At 26.8% G+C, this 21,273-nt stretch overlaps 1 protein-coding gene across 3 annotated transcripts in view; it reads right to left on the bottom strand.

Annotated features, from left to right (window-relative positions):
- The window catches only part of LOC112685208 (segmentation protein cap'n'collar), a 93,801-nt gene that overhangs the window by 64,564 nt on the left and 7,964 nt on the right, over positions 1-21,273 (bottom strand). The window lies entirely within an intron of this gene.

Below are 21,273 nucleotides of genomic sequence, written 5' to 3'. Positions count from 1 at the left end.
TAAGAAACAAAGATGTTTCGGTTAGGTAAATACTCATAATACCAAATCGCAAGACTACGACCAAAGGTGTTAACCGTATAATAGTCGTGGACGCTTAAGCATCCAAACGAATAAACTTAATTTATAAATGACGAATAATATTTCAAATACAAAAACCATGTCATGTAGTAAAATTGGCGACCATAAGCGATATAATAGTTGTCAATCATAAAACTAATAATTATACCAAGTATATTATAAATTGTACCCAATTTAATTAATTTTTTTGTTGATTAAATAATAGCCTGTAACTTCAATACATACCATTAATATAAAAACAAAAAATATTTTCGTTTTTAAAGAAAATAAGAGTCCATTACAGAAATCATAAACTGAATTAGCATGAATTATGTCCAGCAAAAAGTTGATAGAAAATAAATAATAAAATAATAAGTACCTATATTAAACATTTTTTAAAGAAAATTGACTGTCCGATTTTTTATACGCACATAATTGAAGCTCATTAGAAGTTATGTCAGAAAAATGTTGTTACTACAATTATAATAAACGAATCTATACACATTGAGCGTGTATGCGTTTTATTACCTACAGAAAGGGTGTATAGCATCGTCTTAAGATTAATCTAAAATAATTCACATAAATGATAAAATCATTTATTAATACTGTTAGAGAAATATTAACTTTTAGTTTTTTCTATGGGAGCTTCAGTATTTGATACTTTCTTTTTTGGTTTATTTGGCACACTTTTAGTAAACTTCTATTAAAACAATTAATTTATCTAATCAAGTCAATTATAAAAATATTTAAACAATCAATATTATACATATTTTATGAATATAATTATATTAAATACTTTTTATTATACACATATAACAATTATATATACCGTATATTATATATATAACCATAATCATTATAAAGGAACTTCCTTGAATACTAACTTATTATTATTATCACGGGAATACAATTAACACTATTTTATGTTATAACATATGTAGAAGCAATTTATATATTTTCTAATAACAAAATGCATAATAACATATGACTCTTTAAGAACAACTTTACGTCTTCTTTAACTATAATAATAAATAATAAATGTATAATTAGTTTTACCCAATTATTTTTCTTATAAATGACATTATTGTTATTTTTTTTTTTATACTTTATAAAATAAATTTTTAAGAGGAATCCTCGTTATTAGTGATAAACTTTCACAAAATTATAACTTAAATATTAAAATATGTTTGCAATAACCCATTTTAGAAACTAGATGCGTAATTTGGATGCTACACTTTCGCAACCCATAAAAATATATTGAGATCACAACTATAAAATAACCACAAAAAAAAAATCATTATCCATTTATAAAATGCAATAATAAATATAATTTTTTAATATTTTTTTGGAAAATTAATAAATTAAATTAAAATTGTAATTGATGCAATTATTATCAAATTAGGTGACTAGTTTTATAATTATTTTTTCTCGTATTTAAATCTAGTATTTAAAATAATTAAAAGAAAGAAAATAGTTAATAATATATTATGTAATAAAATATATATTTATTTATACATATAATATTTTATTAATATATATGATACATTAATGAATTTATTACATTGCAAATTATACGTTCAAATATTCGACATAACGTAATATAAAAACGTATAATTGTGATAGCTTTCAGACACTTATGTTGAAAAAATGAACTACAAATCTAATAATATTACCTTCAATAATTTGGACATTAATTTCATTCATACAGATAAAAAATATAGATTTTAGATATTATTAAATAAGGAAATAAAAATGATTATCGATCTTACGTACTAAACAATGCCTTATTAAATATTATTTATAAATAATAAATTTTAAAAAAAAATTGCACAACTTATATTGATTAAAAATATTTATAGAAGACAATTATATATAGTTAAAAGTTGTTAAGGATAAACACATTAGGTTTTTGGACTTAAAATATATTAATAGGCGTCATTGAAATATGAACGTAATATAACTGTACATTTCAAAACATAAATATCGTTTTTATTAAGGGCGAATAAAATAAAATAAAATTATAATTAGGTGTAATAATAAAATATTGTATAATATCATACATCTATGATTATGATTTTTGTTTGATATACAATTTTATATATTAATATTAGTTTGCATGCATGTACACATATACATATATGTGTCCTTTGTAGGTACACAACAAATTAAGTATAATTAATTTGTTGTGTAATATATATAATTAATGCGACGGTTGCACGTAATCAAATATTAAATAATAATATAATATAATTTAGATACATCGTATACGTATGTATTAATACAATAATAATAATTGGTTCACTATGTGACTCGTGCAGCAGTTGAGAGGTTCATACAAAAGATTAACTATATATGTGTATATGAAACACGTTTTTTCTTTTTGGCGCAGACTGCAATACACACAAGAATAATAATAAAAAAAAAAAAAACCAAAAACATTTAAGATTTGCAGGCATACATGTATTCGACATATTGCGGGTATTGTTGCCTAAGGTTTGTGTGATTATCCCATCAGGAAGGAAAAAATGCATTCAGTACCTTTCGTCGTAACACAAGGGGATCTCAAAAGCGTCAGTGTATTGTATATTATATTATACGATTTGTATACGGAAATCAAACACGGGACGAGTACTAGGGACTGCAACTTGTTAATTTGGGCATATAAAATTGTATGTGAAATTTGATTACTAATATTATACACAACTCAATCGAAAAAACCACCGATGAGTAAATTATTATATGTTGTATTATTAGCTATAAATATTATTATGGAAAATAGTGTTTATAATCATTGGTAGCATATTTCAAAAATTATTAAAAATTCCCAATAAATAATTCAAGAGTACACATTTTACATGTTTTTCTATACTAGTCAATTGAATTTCTGAACGGATTTCGAATTTTATGAACACTTTTAACATATGCGTAAACAAAAACAATTAAAACCATTAAAGCAATGCGTATTCTTTGTTTTATTAAACAATCATGTAAAGATTTTTGTGATCCCTTTGTTTCAATAATTCATAATTGTTTTTTAGTTCATTCGAACCTTGAATATTGTCCACTAATTTGGATAAACAATATGTCCAAACAAAATGATAGTATTGAATCTGCGCAAAATAATTTTTTCGATTTATGTCTTTTAAATGTAAAATACATAAGTCGCTGCATGGTTCATATGATAATATTTTAAATCTTATTCCGTTTAGAACTAGGTGCTTACAGTTGCTCTTTGAATTTCTCCATAAATTGATTTTGGGTTTGATTGATTATCCAGATTTACTTTATTTCATCAATTTTAAAATTAATTTCTTTAACAACAGAAATCTTGAGCTTTTTATCCTATTTATTCTGACAAAAACTATAGGTAAGTTAAATTATTCTGCTAATCTGTTAATGGTTGCAGGTAATAATTATACTTTTGTTTTTATCAAGTTATGTTTATCTTTATATTGTTTTACGCCAGATTATCTTATTGTATTTTATAATTAACTTTAATTTTATAATTAATATTCATAATAATTTTTATATATTTCTCATTGTGTACCAGACCTATTTTATTATCGATTAATCTCTTGCTGCTGTAAATTGGACTATTTTGTATAAGGACTCCGTCCGTTTAATTATTATTATAAATAAATAAATAAATACGTAATTCTAAATATTTAAACCACATTAGAATTTGATATATTATCAATAACCACAATTACATAAAACTACCATCATCAAGTTAATAATTTGGGTATTATACACCAAAAGAGTTAGATAAAATATCAAATTACAGTTTATATAAACACAGTATATACCTACCAGGTGAAATAGATGAAAGGAATTAGGATAAAATTATTCGTCCATTGCTAAAACGGAGAAAAAACTTTGATTTAATATGAATATTAAAAACAAAGAACGGTTATGAAAATTATGTTATATATCAGTGTTAAGTGTTCCATTCTAGTGTCACCCTTTGTCTTGGATATATTTCAAACATCGTAGTATAATAAGTGATAAAATACGAATAATTTTAATCATGCCCTTGAAATGAACAACGAATGTGTTTCATACATTATTGTTAACAAACACGAGTGGTAGTTTTATGCGGGAAAAGTTTTATAAAGTGCAAATCACTGCAGCAGCGACGCTCGTCCGGGTGCGAAATTGTGCGTTACCCTTAGTGCAGCGGTTGCCGAAACGTTTGTTGTTTTCGGCGTATCCGTGCACACGAAAACGAGTCGTGGAGGGGGCGCATGTCACCGTCCAATGAGAAGACAGCTGGGCGTTGACGGATGGGCGGCGTCCCCTCCTCCCGGGACGCTCAAAGAACAACCGGTTGTTGAACGGCCAAGGTCTGCCTCACGTTGTCGTCGCGCGTACGTACATGTACACGTACGGGCCAGCGGTACGTTACCGACGACCGACTATAATATAGTAGTATCGACGTCGTAGCAGTCCCAGAGCCGAGAGAGCCGATATGCGTAACCTCGTACCCTGCCAACTACAATACCACTACCTTTATCTAGCCGCCCACCCGCCTACCTACCCCACTCGCAAACGGGCGGCCACGACCCTCCTCGCATTTAATAGTAATTATAATAATACGCGCACGTACGTTAGGTACACAATATATTATCTCTCTCATTATATATTGTTGTCCAGATGTAAACGACGATACGCGCGTAGAGGTGTACGTCTATACCGTCTGATAAATGATGCCCCGGAACACGGTGGAGAACAGCATACGCATCTGGACGAGGGGAGGAGATGACGACGTAAACGTTCTTTACTCTCACACATACACACACATGTATACGCATAATATAGCTAGTATATATATTTAATAATTTGATTATCGAATGTAATAATAATAATATTAATAATAATAATAATAATAATAATAATAAAATTAATAATAATATATATATTATGAACACGTATAATATAGGTGCAGCATATACATGTACAAGCATATATATGTACACATACGCACGACTCCATTGTTGTGAGATACGCGCCGCCGTGGCCGATGATGATGGCCTCGATAATATTTTTAACAACAATAATTATTGTTGTTTAACACCGAGCGCACTCTGAACTTGACTGCGCGTTACAAATAAAAACCGCATTGATCTTAACACAAATGCGCATTATTATAATTCATGTTTTCTTCTTCTTATTATTATTATCTTTTTTTTATTTCTTTTAATTATTCTATTGACGACACGCACGCCCGGTTCGATCGTCGAGAACTGCGGTAAGAGAAAACACCACCACTTGTTGCGTTTTACGATTATTATTGTTGTGTATTATATTACTATATATATACAAAACATAGATAAACATTACTGCATATAGTAAATAACATATACGTGTGTACACATTATAGCAGTATTACACATACACATAAAAAAACTACGGACGTGCACGCAAAATTGACATTTCAATGATCTTTTTTACAATTAGTACAGTGGTACTTTAACATTTTTACGACAATTAATATGACGTAAATTGCAACAAAAAAAAAATCAAAAATGTCGTAAATGCGCGTGATTGATTTCATAATTTTAATTTGTAAATATAAGCATCAAACCGACATCATTGGTACACTAGTACCTATTTATGTTAACATTAATACAGTATACATATTTGTCTCAATATAAAATTATTTTTACTACGTTTTAGTTTTTTTATGTACAAGAATAAACATTTTACATATGCATACCACCAACGAATATTTTAACTTAATAAGTTAAAAAATTTACGACCCAGTTTCTGACATAAATATCAAATACTGAAAATTAAATGGCAAATTATTTTTGAATTTCAATCAATTTAACAAGGTACTGTTGTGTCTTTTATCGATATTTAGGGTGTAATTTCACTAAGTCTCATAAATAATCTCATAAATTATTTAAAAAAAAATAAACCCAAATGATACTTTAGAAAATAGTTAAAAAACTAAAAGAGTGTTCTTTTTTATGTTTTCTATTTTCTTAGTAACTTTTTTTTTACTAAATAGAGAGCATTCAAATATTACATCAGCACATTTTCAGCATTTTTTTACTATCCCCTTCCTCCCATATTAGTCTACGTCAGACAGTGCGTAAGACATATCTCCTCCTATCTTACATCAACGTTTTTTACAGAGCCCCAAAAGTCTTTTATTTTTATAAATTAAATTGATTTTTTGAATTATTAAAATAAAGATAATAATAAAAATAATAAGATAACACGCGTTTCCGATGCTGTCGATTATTCGACTTTTGTTTATTTTGCACGTTAATTCGAATTTTTATAGATACAATGCTGACACTAGATTTGAAGTTTAGCTCCCCAGTAAAGTACTATCAGAATTCTCGAACCCTAACGATGCAACAATTGAATGTTCTCGTATGTACTACTGGAAGAACATAAAAGTAATGTTGAAAATATTTAAAATGTTTTTGGCTTGTACATTAAGTATAGTTTTGAAAAATTAAATGTGAAGTATTTCACACAAACGATTTTACAATATTTTTTTAATGCACTGATACATAACACATAAATACATGTTAATATCATTTTAGATGTAATAAGCATGAATAATTTTATGTTTAGATGAACACTGCCTATGAGATATATTGGACCATCAAGACATTAGAAGCTTGTACATTTTTCGATAAGTTATTTATAGATATAAGTTAAACATATTTATTGGAAAATTAAATTTAAATATTATCATTTCACATTTTATTTGACTTTGTAAAACGAAAAATAAAATATGATCAAAAAAATGTGTAATTCCTAGATTTATTTTCGAATAATTTAAATTATAACTTTTTTTTAAATAATGGGCCAACAATTTTTGGCTGCAACTACTTCTGGGATTTTGATCATATATGGGTTTTAAGATTCATAATATTAATTTCCAATCAAAAGCAATATAAACCCTTTTAATTTATCATTACTTTTATATTTTTTTTACAAGAAATGACTATACAACATAACAAAGGATAAATACATTCACATCTAGTGTATTAAGGGTTAATATTAATAATGTTCGATAATAAAAAATTTTTTTGTGTAATATACGTGAATACTAACAAATAAATCTTAAAACTATAATTAATGTTTTGAATGTACTTTATCAAAAAATACATGTTTTCATTTACTCAATCTGTACCTAAATTATTTACAATAGTATATGATGATATGCCAAGTTTTAATAGCATTATAATATTACTATTATACATCTTAGTATCAACATATTTAGCATGCATTATGCATTATATTATTATTTAAAATTTTTGAATTGAACTTTTAGCCCGTTTATTTTTAACCAACTCGACAGATTTCCTGAGATATTGATCAAAGATCCAAAGATTAGTGGGTTAGATGTTTTGTAAGGCAGAAACAAAATAATTGGTTAATGGATTGTGATGCTTCTGCTACAGTTTGATATACTTCGATCAGACTGAATAATGTGAAATCAAGACGTAAAATAAGATAAATTTGTAACCGATAATACGTAATGAGATCAATATGAAACGTATGAACAATATGTTTGCAGTGCCGCCGAAGTCCATGTTCATGTAGAGCGGTTGTCAAACACACACAATTTTATTTTGGAAGTGAGTAATTCGTGGTCAAATAATCGAAGTAATCGAATTTCCAATTAATCAAATAATCGAAATAACCTGATTACTTTCTGATTAGATTACCTGATTACATACTTAAATTTTAAATCTGTGTTAAATGCTAATATGATGTTCTGAGTTCAATGATTCGGAATGTATTAAGGATAATATTATAAAATTGGACATCTACATCAATATGTCATCCTGCAAATTTTGTTGGAAATTGTGTAAAAGTTAAGGAATCCATTGTAAAAAAGTCGATTAATCGGTTAATCAGTCATTAAAAAAAAATCCATTAATCGGTTATTCAGATATTAAAAAATTCAGTTATTGATTAATCAATCGTTAAAAAATCGATTTTTGGTTTGAATAATAATTTTCAATTAATCGAAATAATTGATTAAAACGTGAAATTAATAATCGAGTGGTAAAAAATAATAATCGAACAGCTCTAATATAGAGTAACTTATTTTCAGACCAACGTTTAGAATTTAATAATAACTATAGTTAATTAATGTATTAATGTATTCTCATATAGACATTTGTCTTATGTAAAACCAAAATATCGGACATTGGTTTTCAATTGTATAATTTGGGTGAATGTATATAAATACATATTTGTTAGAGTATACTTACATGTATACATGCAATTAATAAATGCAAAATTAAAAATGTATATATCATTATATATAAATGCCTACAATGCACGCACTTGTAACCGTGTGAAGAATTTGACTCAAAGAAATAAGAAAAAATATTAATGATCAACCCTTTGTGAAAAACTCGACCAAAAATAAGAAAAGGGATCCGGCTTCAAAGTAATAATTGCAAAATACACATTATTAATAGTATTTGGCGAAACCTGCTGAGATATTCATATAATCCATGTACACAATGATAACCATGTATATGTACTGACCCTTAACTCTTCCAACAATAATTTCTAAACATTATTACTTATCTTCTATAATGTCGCATTGTTGTTCATTTGGACAAGTGGACACGAAAAAATACTATTATGGTTCCCACAAATCTTGTCGTGTATGTTGTGGGTAATTTGTCGATTTTTTTTTACAGGAAAAGCCGCTAATGATAAGTCTTTTATAATCGACAAGAATTCACCCTCGACCCAGGTCAATAAATCAAATACGTATGTATACACCACAAAGACATGTCCCGGGTTTAACCCCCGCTATGTTATAGTATTTTTCTAACCATGTTTATCTTGCGGCTAAACCAATAACAATAATCTAACACTTACATCGGTATCATATTCAACATATCTTGTAAAGTTGTAACTAGTATTACTAAATGTTCGAAATTATTATTAAGTATGAATACAACATTTTTCAAATAAAATTTCGTGGGGTAAAATTAAATTACAACAAAATGTTAACAATTTGTCGAATTTATTAATTATTTTTAAAGGATGTAGTAATATGGCCTAGCCCATTAACTTTATTTATGATTAAATAAAAAAAAAATAGTAATACATAAAATACAAATTAAATCAATTTAAATTATTTTATTACTTATTACTTGTATTAAATTTTATATTAATATTATTAAATTTCGAAGGTTATATCATATAACTTAGAACATATTGGCGAATATATTAAGTCAGCTCAAGAAAACATTATTTTAAATGGCACTGAAGAACTCAAACTTGTGATGTAATAAACGAATAATTTACCTAAAAGTGGGTCTCTATTTCTTTAAAATTAATTTCACAAAACATATTTTCAATTAATTTAATGCTTAAATCAGTGAACTATGTACATTACATAATTCGATTTTAAAACTGAATTTATTTTTTCTTAGACAAAAATAGATTTTCAATTGTATCTTGTATCTTTTCGCAAAAAAATATGAAAAAATACAAGATACCATTCATAAATGTTAAAAGGTAAAAGCTATAAAATACAAATGTATACAAGACACATATCTTAAATACAAGTATATAAGATACTGCCTATCTCTGGGTATACTCATGTATAACTCACTGTATTCAGTTAAAAAATGTTTCCGTTATACACATATCATATTTTTTTTTTATTTATTTATAATAAACGGGATAAACCCTTTTGAAGATACAGTAGAAGTGAATGACATAATATTAAGTAATTATCAGTAGTAACATATAAACTATTTTCATACAATTAAAAGATGAATATAAATAGAATCAATAATAATAATAAAGAAAAATAGATTTATAATAAAAATACCAGTAAATCAAGAATAATACAATAATAACAATAATATAAAGATAATAACAAATGATAATCGAATAAAAAATTAATTTGCAATTGAATTTAAACCTAAATATACATTACGATTAAAAATATTACGTGACATGAAAAAAAAGTCCACATAATTCACAATTTGATTTGCTAAATTTAATGATCTAGGAAAGAAACTATCAGAGCCATAGTTATATCTATTAAATGGTATATGAAATAAATTTACTTTTCTGAGACGGTGACTCGTTATATTGAACCCTATCATAGATAGCAATTCAGGAGAGTGAATGTGACCATTTAACAAGTCATAAATAAACATTATATCAGCAACCTTTCTCCTTAATTCACATGATATAAACCCTAATTCTCTAATAAACATATTATATGAGTTTTTTGTTATACATGGAATATTTAATTTATAACTCAAAAACTTTGAAAATTTAAGTTGAACATTTTCAATAATATTAACGGAAAAGTTATGACTTGGTGACCAAACTGTTGACCCAAACTCGAGATGTGATCTAACAAGAGAAAAATAAAGAATTTTTAAGGCATTAATGTTCTTAAAGTTACTTGTATTTCGGTTTATAAAACCTAGCATCTTAAGAGCTTTTTTACTGCAATGATTTATGTGAGATGTGAAAGACAAGTTATTATCGAAGATAATCCCTAAATCTTTAATTGATGTAACTCTAGTGACAGAAAAGTTATCCATTTTATAATCGTATATAATAGTATTATTTATATGAGAAAAAGAAATAATATTACATTTATTTATATTTAATGGTAAACCGTTTTGGTGACTCCACAAAATGAATTTATCCAAATTCGCTTGTAATCTTAAAGCATCTGCTGTAGAAGTAATTTTGGAAAATATTTTCGCATCATCTGCAAATAGAAGTATATCAACCGATTCATCAAAAATAGATGGTAAATCATTAATGAAAATTATGAATAATAGCGGACCTAAATGGGAACCTTGTGGTACGCCAGAACTTACTTGGAAAGAGTTTGAAATATAATGAGAAACTTTAACCGCTTGTGTACAACAGTTTAAATAGGACCATAACCAATTAAAAAAAATTCCATGGATGCCAAAAGAAGATAATTTATTAAGAAGTAAATTATGTTGAACCTTATCAAATGCTTTTTGAAAGTCGGTGTAGATTGAGTCTAGCTGTACACGATTGTTTAGAGCTTCAAGTATTTTGGACTGATAAAGTAGAATATTAGTGTTAATAGACATGTTTGGTCTGAAACCATGTTGATTTTTACAAATAACTTGAGAAACAATTTTAGATAATTTTTTAGTGATTAAGGCTTCAAACATTTTAGGAATAATAGACATTTTTGAAATAGGTCTGTAATTAGTAACATTATGTATGTCACCAGTTTTATGAATTGGAGTGACAAATGATTTTTTCCATATATCCGGGAAATAACCTAAGCTTAAAGATTTATTAAAAATAAAATGAAGAGGCTTCAACAATACAGAACTACAGTTTCTTAAAAAAATTGATGGTATACCATCAGGTCCAGTCCCTGAAAATAAATCTAAAGAATTTAAATAATCAAAAATGTCACAAGTATCAATAGACCATGAGCTTAAGTTAATATGATTATTATTAGTATTAGTAGGAATATTGTGTAATGAAAAATTATTATTAGAATTAATAGTGCTATTAACATAGACACTAGAAAAGTAATCAGCAAATAGATTAACCGTTTCAGAAAGATTTTTAGATGCTTTACTATTATATTTCATACAGTCAGGAATATTGTTTTTCGATTTCTTGAGAGAATTTATATAATTCCAAAATGGTTTAATATTTAATGAAATACTATTTTCAATATCTGCAATGTATCGAGTGTGACAATTTAAATTTAATAATTTTACTTTTTTCCTAAGCTCAGAAAATTTAATATAGTTTTCAGGAGAAGGAAAAAGTTTATACTTTTTATGGGCAGCTTTCTTTTCTATTATTAGGTTTCGGAGTTCTGCATTTGACCAAACAATGGAGTAATTATTATAGATTTTAATTTTCGGTACAAACAGATTGAATGAGTGGTAAATAATTTCGTGAAATTTATTAATTATAGCATCTAGAGACAAATTATTATCAAGATTCAGATCAAAATCAATATTAGAAAGAAATTGCGTAATTTCATTAAATTTACATTTCTTAAAATTAAAAATATAAGGAGACTCTAAATGCTCACTAAACAATGATTTTTCAAATTTAATTAGAAATTCAATTGGAGGATGATATTTATCAATTGAAGGAATAAGTGTATCAGACAAGTAAATAGAAGTGAGTTCGGCTTGATCACTAAGCATTATACAATCGAGGGTTCGACCAATACAGTTTATTATGCTATTACATTGTTTTAACTTTAAAAAGTTAATATAAGTATTATATAAGATATTACCAGACCTATGATTTTGAGAGTTTGGATCAACTGACCAGTCGAAAGTGTTTAAGTTAAAATCACCAGTTATAACAAAATTGTATTCAGGGAATTTAAAATAAATAGACTCGACTGTATTACAATGATTAGAATAAACATCAGAGGATGTACCTGACGGAATATAAACACAGCCTAAAATCATTTTTATATTATTAAATGTAATTTTTAAATATATTTGCTCAATTTCAGCAACTATGGGAACAGTTAATAATTCACAGCTTATTTTTTTTTTTTTGGCAATTAATACACCCCCACCCCTAGTTTTTCCAAAACTTAAATTACGATCATTTCTATATATATTATAATTAATAAAACCAAGTTCAACATCAAAAACATTTGTGTTCAACCAAGTTTCACTTAGACAAATAAAATCATAATTAACATTTGATAAAGCGTTATGTAAAAATGGGATTTTAGTTAATAAACCGCGTACATTTTGGTAAAACATATTTACTATAAAAAATTTGTGTTACGATGTTTAAGACGATCATTTCTGGAAACTATCTTTGGAGTGCCTCTTACATATTTGATTATTAAATCAGTTTCTTCACTATCCAATCTACGAGTCTCAAGTTCTTCGCGTAAGTTCTTCATATAATTTCTCTGGTAAAGTGTACGATCTGAACTGATACTATAAGTGGAAGGTGGATTTTGAGATAATAGTTTTTTCTTTAATTTCAGTATCTCAAACGCATCATTAGGTGAGTTAAAAATTGCTTTAATTGGTCGAGTTTTATTCTGTCCGCGAATGCCCAAGCGTATTAATTTTGTAGGTCTAATAATGCTATCACCAATATTAATTGAATCGATAATATTATTAACAATATTAGAATCATGAGACATTCTATCATTAATGTTATCAGAGTTAGACTCTGGAATATTGTAAAATAATAGATTAGATGCACGAATATTTCGTTCGGCCACCTCATTAATAATCTCTTCGGAGCATTGTAATTCATTTTTATTATTATTATTCTTTAAGTTCTTAAGTTCGTTAACTTCAACTAGCAAACGATTTATTAAAGCTTTCAACTCAGGAATATCACGCAACCCTTTGTTGCAAGATTCACAGAAAAATTTTAAATTACGATTTTTTAGAGATAGACATTTGATTTCGCTCGCTGATAGTCCCGAACACTTTGCGTGAAAAATTAAACTGCAGCCATCACAATTAATAGGTAAATCAAGATCAGCAAATGCATGAGTGCAAATGTGGCAATTTTGAACTTTAGTTGACATAATATTAAGCAGTCGAAAACGAAAAGCCAATTAACATATTATAATAATAATAATAATAATAATAATATACAAATAATGATAATAAACGTATAATTACCGATAAACAAATCAGAAAGAGAACACGCACAACCTTACTGTATGACTGCACATATACATATTAGGTATATTATACCTGCATCTACTCAAAGAGATCAATATTTGTGTCATTGTAAGGATGTGATTGTGATAGAACTCTAATTTTTCCGCTCCTTAAATTTAAATTTATATATATACACAATAAAAGCTTATTATTATACATAAGAAAAGGTTTTATAAGTATAATCTAAATTATATCGATTAATGAATCTAAATACAATGATGAGGCAATTTGTAATGATAATATTTCGTGATAACATTTAATATTTATTTTTGGGTCAAAAGAAGCGCATTATATTGTAGTACTGTAATACAATTAACCTACATCAACATTAATTATGTATGACGAAATTATAATTAAAAACCATTTAATCGTCATACCTGCAATAAAGAAGTTAAAATAAATTTATTAAAATATTTGAACCTTAAGTGCTTACCAAGTAATTATTGTTAGTCTTGAAAACTTTTAAAAGGAAGGGCTTAATATGAATGAAATAAATACAAAATTTGTAAGAAAAAATTGTCTTCTCGCTCTTATTTTGGATTGCTTTAATAAAATCAAAATGTATTATTAATAAAAGTGAAACTTTCAAGTCGGATTAGGTTCCATAGTTGAATTAAATAAAAGAATAGCCTAATTATATAATTGTATTGGTCTTTAAAATTGAAAAAAACAATTCGAAAACATTATTCTGAGAGAAAAAAAGGTTAGATGGATTAGTTTGTATTTTTAATAATGATTAGTGTAAGAATATAAAAGCATAAAAACAAAATGTCTTAATATGGTAGGTTAAATTTCTAATATTCTAACTTTCACAACTCACAATCTAAAATGATGGAAAATTGAAAATTGAAAGTGTCTATAATATAAACTATAGTATTAATTTATTACTATATTATTAACTATTATTAAAATATGTAAAAACTATAAAATGTCTTTAACTAAACAACTAATATCCTGTAATGGAAATTTATTGAAAAATCCAAATTCATCAAAATTACATATTTTGACAATAATATATCATGTTTGTAAATTTTCAGTAATTTTTTTTTTATATATGGTTTTATAAGAAAAATGTTGGATCCAATAATGGATTTTTGTGATTTCTATTAAAATTAAGGTAAATTGTTTTCGTTCATCAGTATTAAAAACATATAAAGAACTTTTAATTAAATGTAGGGACTTTTTATTAAACTAAAATTATTTTCCCAACATTTAAAGAAAAAAAGCAGAGAACATTTTAAAAATTAAATTTTCAATAAAAAGCTCAGAAAAATATTTTAAAAATTTTAGAATCTGTAGCAGACGGTATATGGATTCATAAGTATTCAGTAATATTATTGAATAAGTATTTAAAAAATATTTTCTACAATTTTTTTTTTTTTTTTGAGCTGCGATGAAACTAAAAATTCGATTTTGTCAAAAACCGGTATGGTGTATACCTATGTTGCCATTTTTTATAATTACTCTCAAATTTTTTCAAATTTTAAGAAAAATTTTGAGATATTCGTAAAAATACTACTCTCAAAATACCAACTAGACACCCTTTCCTTTCAGAAATATCTTATAATTATGATGATTGAAGCAATCCTTTTGGTCGAAATCGTTGAAAAAACAAAAAAATAAACTAATAGTGATTCGAAAAAACACAAAAAAAAACTCATAGTGAGTGACAAAATAATAGACAATTATTAATGGTAAGACTTCGACTTGGTTGAAATAATATTTTAAATTTGTATTTTCCGATTTTTCTCAATTATTATCTAATGAGTGATTAAAAAATTACTTCCCCACACAGTACCCAACAAAAACCTATTTCCTATATTTTTCTTTTTATTTTGTGACGATTGGAGTAATTCTTCAGAAATCATGTACACAGACACCAAAAAAAATACAATATGGTAAAAAATTTCTCTTTTCACTCAAAATCTTAGAATTCAGAATAAATAGTTTGACTAAGCATTATTTGAATGTGGTGATTTAAATTGTTTGAAACGAGTATTATAGCGCCATCTAGGAGTATAGAATCAATATATATTATATTGTAAATGTAAAATAAATATGATGTTACGAAATAGAGTAACTTAAAAAATTATATGAAATATTGTAATATTATTGGTAAGTTCATTACTTCAAGAAAACAGTATATCTTTTAATTATTTAAGGTAAATCATAGACCGAGTTTATGAAAATGTTTCCAAGTTCAATCCAAAATTCTTTTCAGATCATGAATTTCTAAATTTTTGTACTTAGAATTAGTTAATTCCACATTATTAAATAATTGACAATATATATATATATATAAAAATAAACGAATGTTTGATTAACTGATCTGAAATTTTTTAATATATACATGGGGATGTTAAAGATATTATTGATTATTTAGTAACTAAAAATAAATATATATGGATTTTAAAATTATTATATTTAAGAACCGTGATATGAATATAATTATACTCTTAGGTGGGTCATGAGAACTCAAATTTTAAAGGAAGTAATTTTAAAATTAAATAGACATACTTTAAAGGGGTTTAAATATCATTCTCGTAACATGATCGATAGAGTCTGAGGAAAATGTTTTCGTTTTGTTGCGTTTAAACTATACATATAACTGCCTTCAACTATTCGACTACTATAAGTAATAATTTAATTTAACATTAAATTAGTAGGCACAGTAAAAAATATGTGATAAGAATAAAAAAGCGAATGACTGTGGAAGTTCCGCTTACATTTTTGGAATACCAAACAAATGTAATTAGAATAATCATATTATTTGACATAACTTTATTGATTCATTTATTTTTAATGAAACTGTTCCTGTAGAAAACGTAAAACATTGGTACATTGGTTTTTGAACGAGCTCTGACCGGCATTATTTATAGTATCACCAAAATAATTGGCCCGAAAATATTTAGCTGTATTAAACGGTTTTTGACTTGCAATAATTTGTCACTCGTATAACTATAATTATGTAAATTTAAATAATATTTTTAAGTCGGACAGTGTACCATTGCTGGTACAAAATAATGGAACCTCCCCTTTAGACGATAGGGGAATAAATCCGAAAATGCTCTCACAAAATCTAGCAAATTCAGCTGATTAATTTGACATTTTTTTTTAAATCGGTCAACGTGCCGGTGCTGATACTAAATTTGGAACCTCCCCCTTGGACGACAAGGGCCCTAGCAAATTCCAAAAATGCCCTAGCAAAATCTAGCAAATTCAGCTAAATAATTTGACATTTTTTTTTTGATATCGAACATAGCGCCGGTGCGCCCACAAAGATAGTACCGGCATGTTTGTTTGCGGATTATCAAAGTTTAGGAGTCCTATCAAAATCCAAAAATGACCTAGCAAAATATAGCAAATTCCTAGCAAATTTTTGATACCATTTACATAACTCTAGCATAATGTGCCGATGCCAACTTGACGGACATTTGTAATACACATAGTTTTACTATTTAATTCAATTAAAATTATTGAGGTTTGAGTTTCCTTAAAACTCGGATATTGAATAATATTTATTTATGATTTGAATGAAATATTATAATAATACATCTTTGCTAACTGATAATATTTTTATTTAAATAGTATGAAACTTAGCTGTTTACGCGAATTATACGTCGTTGAAACACTTGAAACATGTTATATAAAATTATATAATATTTTATTATTGCGTTCCTACAGTATATTAGCACATATATTATAATATATGAAAATTGAAGAGTAACTCCATCCCCCTACGTACCCTCCCACAATTCAACTGTCTCTGAGCATATAAAACTATACAAATTACGAATATTTGTTCAATAAAAATAGTTTAAGTCTTGATAAACCCTGTATACTCCTGATTACGTACATTGATTTCATTACTTTCAGTTATCAGTTTAAAATAAATATACATAGTAATATTTATAAATAAGATTTTCAAAAATAATTTAAATATGTTTAATAATTATGTATATTATTTATATTATAAAAATTATGATAAATAATTTAATTACTAAACAATTTATAGTAAATAAACAATGTATTTAAAACTCCGTGCGGCGTAAAATTTAAATATTATAGCTATATTTGACGTAGAAATAGATAATAGACAGGGGCGCAATTTCAATGAAAATACTGGGGGTGCTAAAGCACTTCTATCTTTTTCATGTTCCTTAATGGTTATAGACACCCGCGAATCGTACAATTCAACAGTCTAAATTTAAATTTTTCACTTTGATTTTATATTTTTATTGTGCGTATAAGGAATTATTAATTACCTGTCTGTAAACACAAATGTCTTATCACATTATCACTTTAAGATTCTGACTAAATCAAAGGATATTATAGTTTTATTACGATGTTTGTATTTTATTTATTTAACACTTTTTTGGATAGAAATTTTGGTTCAAAAGTTTTTTTTAGGACCTATTTTAGATTTTAAATTGGCATGCGGTGGTACTTTAGATAGATAATTTTTTAAAATCATAATAGTTTTTCTAAACGCGAGGAAAAAATTGTCCTAAAATGGTAAAAATACGGTGTAATAAGATTTTCACATTTCAAATTTTAGGTATTTAGTCATAATTCCAAAAGTAATGAGACTAGAAACTTGAAACTTTTACCCTATAGCAAAGATTTTTTTTTTTCGTATTGCGAAATATTTTCGTATTGCATAATAATTTATATATTTATACAAAAAAACTCAAAAACTATTATGTTTTTCCATACATAATGAGTAATGAGTATTTTAATATAAATTAACATAAACACATTTGATGGTACTAATTTCGAAAATGGGGATGCTAAGCACACCCAAGCCCCCCCCCCAAATTGCGCTTATGATTATAGATTACAAAATTGAATACTGAATGTTTTTTAGTCAACAAGATGTATATTATTGAAATATCTAATGTAATAACTATTTTTCAATCTATAGTAACCCTTTTTATATACATACTTATTACGATCACCAACCAGTGGTCCGTGGATCTCTGATGGTCCGCGATAATATATTGGATGTTGCAAGAAATTTTTGAACATTATTTGAAATTTTATTAATCTTACCGATCGTCGACGATAAAGATATGGTAGTCTGCACCACAAGGATGTATTTGAGGGAGGGGGCGAAGGGGACATTCGCTCTCCTTATGATTCATATTTTTTTTGAATATAATACATTGATTTATTTAAAAAATGTAATGTATAAATAATTAAGAATAAAAATTACTAGTCTATCATTATAACAGGAACATGAGCAAAGGTTAGCAAAGGTATCTTTTTGCCACACCATAAAAAGTTATAGATTTTAATAATATATTCGAAGTTTATTATTCAACTTTGTAGACCATCTATTATTGTGATTGTATCCAAAATAGTTATATTTTGTGATAAGTCCAATAAGGACAATAAGACAGTGTATACTCTATATGTTGTACCTATGATTTATGAAGAAGAGTTAGTCAGTTATCATATTAAACCTTTAAAAATGTATTTTTTAACTTTCTAAAAATAAACTTTGCTACCCCAAAATTTGGACTTTAGTGACGCCCATGGATATAGTGGTCTGTAATAGTGCCGTGTCTAGTAAAATTAGCGTCCGGTAGCAAGAAACATTTTTAGCATCCCCACTCCCTTTACCAAATATTTATATATAGGCTATAAGGAGAATAGAATAAGAATAGAAGGTTCTATATACCTGTATTTTGTATTTGATAAATTAATTAAAAAAATAATCAACAACTAAAGAACAATATAATAACTTTAAATAATTGCCGATAAAAAATGATTAGGTACCTTTGCAACTTCTGCGTTCATGAACTTTGATGTGAATACTATTATAAATGCTATCTACTAGACGGGTTTAAAATAAAATCGTACAACTCATTCAAGTCGACATTAATTTTTGTTATTAATGTTATAAAATTAATTGTATTAAATAATAATAATAATACAGTATAAATGGTTTATTTTTTGTTAATTTTTTATTAACGATGTCTTCCTATACAGAAAAAATAAATACCAATACAAAAAATAAACTAGTCACACCGCCGATCAGGATAATGTTAATAGTGTCGAATACACGTCGAGACCATGACGTTGAAAGTGGTAAATATTATGAAATAAATAATATGGTTAACTTTCAACAATATTGCTTAGATTTTGAAAAAGCTTTTGGCGTCCCAGTGGTCATGGTACCCGGTGCACACGTACCTCTCGCATCTCTTTAAGCACGGCTCTGGGCCGTAAAACCTAATAGGTCGGATAGAATCTACACTATTATGTAAATATATTGTTATTTTAAAACTAATGATGTGACTGTATACTATTTACTAAGGTAAATTTGAACTAGTATTCAAAAATATTATAATTTTGTGTTTATAAAACGAATTCCATCTAATTACGTAATAATCGCTAATGATTAACCATATAAACAAAGAAACCAGAGTGCTTGGACCGCTAATATTGTTTTGACCATGAGCTGGACTACTCCAATACTCACAGTTTTACATTTTAAAAGTTTGTATGTAAACCCATTTGATACCATATTTATCAGAAACAATTAAGCAGAGTTTGTACGGAAAAAAAACAAAACTTTAACAATCTAGAAGTTAACAAGTTTTATGCTACGAAATTTAGTAAAGAAAGCATATTCATTACTTATTTTGTCTATAATAATAAAAATAACTCGGACAAGATAGTGTAATTTTACTGTATTCTATTTGAATGCAATAATTACATTAGACAAAAAACGATTTTGAGCGGACGAGGGAATCTTTTTTATTTAATTTTATTCGTTTCTATGGTGATAAACAAAGCCTTTTAAGAACAGCTTAAGAACGATTTATATAAATAGATAATTTATATAATTATAATTATAATTTATATAGAAAATATCATAAGAGTGAAAAAAAATATAAAATAAAAGAAAAAGCTCAAAAATCGCTCAAATGTTTTGAAAATTTTACCATGTCTAGATAAGGATAATATAAGTAAACAACCCAAATTTCAAGTTTTTACGAATGTTTTTAACCGAATTAAAACAAAAACACTCCCAAAATTAAAATGTCTATAAGTAGCTCAAAAATGGCTAAAATTCTCCAAACTTTAAACCGTAAGTAACTAAATCAAAAATATAATAAAAAAGATCTCTTGTCATTTTTCATTTGAAGCAATATTTCTGATAGAAAATGTCGTCCGTAATTATTTAATATTATAAAATCGTGAAATTGTATATTTTTTCTCCTCAAACAGCTTTTATTTCGTGTACCGTTTCTAAAATCGAAAAATGACCTCTCTAAAGTACCAGCTCAAGAATATTACTTAATATTTAGAAAAATGATGTACGATCATAGAATGGACCCAGATTTGAACACCAGCACGGTCAAAGCCTGGCAGGCCAGATGAGATGGAAGCTCCAGAAGACGATGGACGCACACCCTGATCCCACAAATTAAGCCCTGGACCAATAGAAAACACGGAGAAATTGACTACTGGCTGACTCAAGCTCTGACCGGCAACGGATGCTTCGGAG

This window comes from Sipha flava, unplaced genomic scaffold, assembly GCF_003268045.1.
Source record: "Sipha flava isolate LNK unplaced genomic scaffold, YSA_version1 269_pilon_pilon, whole genome shotgun sequence".
In the NCBI taxonomy this organism is placed as follows: domain Eukaryota; kingdom Metazoa; phylum Arthropoda; class Insecta; order Hemiptera; family Aphididae; genus Sipha; species Sipha flava.
This window is presented reverse-complemented; position numbering and strand designations above follow the sequence as displayed.